The following is a 6,275-nucleotide window of genomic DNA, read 5'->3' on the forward strand; positions in this document are numbered from 1 at the left end:
TTCTTGCGCTAAAACCTCATATTTTTTATATCGTATTGTGGCACTCTTTTTCCAAAAAAGAGATATATAGGATAGGTTGGTTGGTGGGTTTGGTTGAGTTTTTTGGCTCAAGAGCCTTAGTAGGCTATACTGCGCCAAACGATTGTTGAGTAGTGAAAAGAAGAGCGAAAAAAGTAATTTTTATTACGGAGTCTTGATTGTAAATGTTTTGATCAGCATTATATCGCTTTTGTGCTCTCCTATTTGCTTGACTAATTCAATGTTTTTGGAAAAAGACTCAATCTTTGGTCTTTGTCACATTTTTCTTTAAAACGTAGAAATTGTAACTTATTGAAAGGATTTGCATCATCAAAAAAGAATGGTAAGGCATAATTTATAACTCGTTTGTTTACGGTTTGCGACTGATTGGGAGAGGTTATTCTGCCGGAAAGAAGCTCCGTGCAACGTTAAAACTTCCTTAGTTTATGACAAGTGCAGCATTTAGAGCTACTGAAGAGCGCGTGATGGAAGCTGCCAGAAGCGTGTCCGAAAGCTCCATGATTGAAGCTGCGAAGGAGATGAAAAATATAGCACAACAGTCATCTTCAGATATTGCTGCATGGTAGAAATGAATACACTCTTCCTATAATGGCTTTGACAAAGTACTTTCCATAGATACTGAAAAGGTATTGGATGCCAAAGTGATCTCGCAACATTGCTGGCACTGCAATATCAGAAGAAAAAACTACGTTTGTTCAAAGCATTTTGGATCAGCAGGAAGCATGGAACCACTTGGCGCATATATCGTGTATTTACGCGCTCGGAATCTACAAGAGAATTTCGCTATACCGACTATTATGGTGATGGGGACTCGAAGAAAAGTTTTTCACTGTTGAAAATATTTATAAAAATAATCCTGTGACTGAACTTGAATGCATCGGGCATGTTCAAAAATGTGCTGGGAGAAGGCTGAGAAAATTAAAAGCTAAAACCCTTGGATTAGGTGGGAAAGGCAAGCTAACGGACAAATTTTTTGACCAATTACAGAATTATTATGGCAATGCAATTCGCAGCAATGTGGGCAACCTTTTGAACAAGCAAAAAGCTGTTACGGCTGCGTTTTTCTACTCATGATCTACTGCAAAGCAACCAATGCACGTACAGTGCCCTGAGGGTCTTCACAGCTGGTGCAAATATCAACGTGGTGATGCACTTGGGGAAAGAAATTGTGGATAAATCCAAAAGATTATCTCCACATATCATCAATAAAACCAAGCCCATTTACATGGAACTGTGTGATGGCAATAATTCAATTTAATGATGGATTTCTTTGACATAAAGCAGTAATTAAAAAACTAGGCATAACGCCTGGGCATAATTTGTTAGAAGACTAGAAGGGAATAGATGAACTGAGGATTTCGAAGTCGAAACGACAATCACTATCCACAACAAAACTGTCCAGGTAAAAACAAAGAGCTGCTAAAATGAGGAAAAATACATATTTTCAAGAAAAAGAAGGAGTGAATTATAAATCTAGGGGGGTTTGACAACAGTTGATTTCAAATAATATGTAATCAATTGAATATTTATACTTGAAATGTATTTTCTGGAAAATCAGTTCTTTTCGTGATTTAGAGCAATGGAGGAGGTTCTAACTAAAAACACTTAAACTATGTGTTGAAAATTTGTACATTTGTTCCTTACATTATGGAGCTTTAGATAGACTATTATCTTTCAAAATGATTGTGCTCTTGGTTCCCTTTTGGTACTTTTATTGTAAATTGACTTGAAGAATTTATGCAGAATTACGTAAATATATTTAATAATTTTATAATTTCAAATATAATTAATATTTCTTCGATAATCGTCTATCTTGAAGAAAATGGCTTATTTTACACATGTACAAAAGATGAATGGTTATATTTCATTTTTCTGTCTTCAGAGACAGAAGATTGGACAACGGATGAATTTTTTACATTGATTGAAGGAAATACTGTTAAACTTAATTATGATCAATGTTACACTTATGAGATGTCTAGTGATAATAAAATAAAAAGAACTATTGATTATAATCTTTCTTGTTATTATGAAGAAGCTGACATCAAAATTGTGTAACACGTTTTTCAATTCAATTGTAACTATCGTGTACAGATGCATTGTACAGATTCTGATATATCAATAATAATGTTGGCAAACTTCAAGTATTTAAAAGATGAAATACAAGTAATAATTAATTTAAGCACAAATAAAAAGAAATTATACTTGAAATTATACTTGAACATAAATGAAATTTATGCCAAGCTTGGAGATCAATTATCGTGTTCACTTGCTATATACCATATTTTTACAGGAAATGACTACAATCCAGCTTTTTCTCGTAAAGGAAAAAAAAGACCTTTCAGTATTTTAAAGAAAAATAAAAATCTTCAAGAGGCTTTTATTCAACTCCTACGAAGTGAACATACAGCATTAACAAGTTCCAATGCAGTAGTTCGAATTATTGAAGAGTATGTATGTAGAGTGTACTCATTAAAAACAAAAAAATGATATCAACAAAGGACGGTGTGAGCTATTTGAAAAAGGCTATAAATCAAAAAATGGGAATGAAGAAGTATTAAAAAAATATCGTAGGGTATATGATCCTTTCAGTTTGCCACCAACAAATTAAAAGAACTGTATTTATTCATCTGCAATGTAGGGTGTAATGCACACATGCGGTGTCCCACAGATAAAGTTCCTGAAAATTATGGATGGAAAAAAATTGATGGAAAATATGAATATTATTGGTTTGATGGTCCTCAAAGCCCATCCCTTTGAAGAATTATCTTCTGAATTGCAAGGTATCCTATTAATAATATTGAAATTTATTTTTTAATTATTCGGCGACTCAATTTTTCCATGTTATTACAGATTTAGATATCACAGACGAAGAAAATAAAGAAGATACTGATGAAGATGAGAGTGATACTAGCAGTGATGATGACAAATATTTGTCTGATAAGTCAGATGAAAATTAATTTATTTTTTGTGTAAAAGTATTTTTTTTTATATGAGATAATAAAGTTGATTTATTTCAATAAATATATTTTCACTTTACGTTATGTTTCACATAGGAAAACGAAAATAACAATTATTGTAGAACTAGGGATATATATTAGGGTGGGTCGAAAAAAACTTTTTTTTTTTAATTCGAAACGCTTTAGTGCGGAAAAGTTGCCAATTGCGATAAGAATTAAAAGCACACCAAATAGAACAAAATCGGATAACATCTTCCGGTCGCGCAACAAACTTGAATGTCATAAAAAATTGCTAAAATCGATCTATTTTGTCATTTTTTTCTATCATTTAAAAATTTAATAAAAAGCAAGCTTTAGTTTTCCACGTTCGGATTAAGGTTTAAATAACTCAAATAAATTATAATTTAACCAATTTACAAATATTATCCGCTCGCGCAATATCTTAGAAAAAAGTGATCTTTACAAAGACTTCACTTTTTGAGGGGCAACTCTGAATTCGTTTTCTAGAACTAAACGAACACGAACACTATTTAAACGGTTAAAACTAGACTGAAGTAGTTGAAACCGGTTTAAACTAGAATGAAGTAGATTTCACTGCCCTTCCCTCCCTCATCTATCGCCTGTTCCTGCTCACACATTTCGCTGTGAGCGTTGCGTACCGTTGAGTTCGTTGCGCGACCGGAAGATGTTATCCGATTTTGTTCTATTTGGTGTGCTTTTAATTCTTATCGCAATTGGCAACTTTTCCGCACTAAAGCGTTCGAATTAAAGCGTTTCGAATTTCGTCTTCACAGCATTTCGCTGAGTTTTTCAGATCAAACATTGTGTTGCTTCGCAGATTTTTATTACATAATAATGAATGAATCGCAAAATATACTCACACTCACTAGGAGTGTGATTGCAAACTCCCGACGAGAGTTTTGTTGCCCTATATTTGGTGAGCCTCGAAGTCTCAATCAAAATAAGCTGCCGACATACGAATGTGTTCTTAAGTGCTGCTTTGAAGAGAGATACATTTTATCACTTGTGACAAAAAACAAATGCGTAAGTTTCGCCAAAGTAGCCTCTACTGTTGCGGGACACGTGAAATGTTTGTATGATAAAGCATTGATTCCTGCATTATCTGACTGTCGAATTGTAAAGATGATCAATGCGTATCACGACTCCTATACCAACTTAATGAAGTCTTACAAGCGTGACAAAGACAAGCCTGCATTTAAATCCAGACTAGAAGATTTTAAATTGAAAGCTCAGTCACTTTTTGATGTCTCTGCATGTAAATGCACAATGACAGTGAACTGTACATGCAAAAAAACACCGGATGCATGTCAATGTGCAATTTCAATCCAATGCTCCTGTGAGAAATCTAAGAAAATTCCTGTTCTTGAGTTGAAGTTCATGTATCTTCAAAGGCATTACAATATCGGAATGATCGGACCTATTGATAAGAAGGTTACAAAGCAACTGAATATCAGGGCTGAGAGGAACGCCCGCGATTTTAAACGAGTAGTGAGTGGAGATAAAATTTCTAACATAGGCGAATATTCTACAATTGAAGAGCAAAAACACAGTTCCAGTGAGGACTCATGTGCAGATGATGAATACATACTACCAAGTACATCTACTACAAAGCCAAAATCGCAGATGAGAGTTAAACTCAGCGCAACAGCACTAAATAGCGATCGGTTTGGAGTTTCTGATCGAGCTACAGCAGCCATAGCATCCAGTGTTCTTCAAGACGTCGGGATGATAACTAAAACTGACTCTTCATTTGTGGTTGATAAGTGTAAAATAAGAAGAGACAAAAGTCGCATTAGAACAGATTTACTAAGTGAATTTATACCTCCTGAAGAAAGTTGGGGTCTTTTCTTTGACGGACGAAAAGATGATACTTTGGTTCTTGAAAAGTTGAATGCGAAGCAATTTCGTAGAGAGCTGAAAGAAGAACACTATTCTCTTATCATGGAACCAGGATCAACTTATATAGGACATATATCTCCTTCCTCAAGTTCATCGAATGATATAATGCAAAGCATTATTCGCTGTTTGTCTGAGCTTTCAATGCCATTAGAAAAGCTCGAAGTAATAGGCTGTGATGGCACTGTAACCAATACTGGTTGGAAGACTGGCGTCATCTCTCGCCTAGAAAACTTCATAGGACGTCCAGTTCAATGGAGCATATGCCTTCTGCATTTTAATGAGCTTCCTTTTCGCCACATTTTTCAACATATTGACGGTCAAACATCAGGACCTAAATCTTTTAGTGGACAAATAGGACAGCAACTCACTTGCTGTGAAAAACTTCCGATTGCCCTTTATGAACCCATAGACTGTTTGATTCCTGATATAGACAAAAAGAGTTTAAGTAAAGACCAACAGTATTTGTTAGAAATTGCAAATGCAATCACCGAGGGAAAATGTCCGGAAGATTTAGCAAATCGGACTCCTGGTCCGTTGTCCCACTCCAGATGGCTAACTGTGGCCAACAGAATCCTTAGGTTGTATATAAGTTCTGCAGAGCCATCAGAAAACTTAAAAGAAATAGTTTGCTTCATCTTGAAATCATATATGCCTGTGTGGTTCGCCGTTAAAAAAAGCAAGTATTTTACTGACGGACCAAAACACGTCTTCCAAGCGATTCAAACATCAAGATATTTATCCAAAGAGTTACTGCAAGTTGTTGATCCAGTCATACAACGAAACGCATTTTTCGCACATCCAGAAAGTTTTCTGTTAGCAATGCTAGTGGATGAAAGAAAACATATTCGCGAGCTGGGTTACAGAAGACTTTTAAAAGCAAGACAAAATGTTCTGAAGAAGAAGATTGTCAGAAATTTTGTACTACCGACTATTAACTTCCAAGCAACCGATTACACCGAAATTATTCATTGGAATTCTTGTGTGCTGTATTCCCCTCCAATTCTACGTGACCTTAATGAAGATGACATTAAGTCATTAATTAATTCTGATTCTACGCCCATCAGAGAAATACAAAAGTTCCCCTGTCACACCCAGGCTGTTGAGAGATGCGTCAAACTTGTTACAGAAGCCTCGAAGAAAGTATGTGGGCTTGAAGCTAGAGATGGATTTATCCGTGCAACTCTAAAATCTAGATCAGTTATGCCTATTTTCTCCAAAAAATCAGCCTTTAATGTTAATGTTTAAATGTTAAATATAGAAATACCACACTCAATTATTGGATGGTTGGTTGGGTTGGGTGTGGGTGGAACTCGAAGTGCAACCACCTCCACGTGGTGAGTTCTGGGTCATTTTGTTTCA

The sequence above is a fragment of the Uloborus diversus genome, chromosome 9, assembly GCF_026930045.1.
Source record: "Uloborus diversus isolate 005 chromosome 9, Udiv.v.3.1, whole genome shotgun sequence".
In the NCBI taxonomy this organism is placed as follows: domain Eukaryota; kingdom Metazoa; phylum Arthropoda; class Arachnida; order Araneae; family Uloboridae; genus Uloborus; species Uloborus diversus.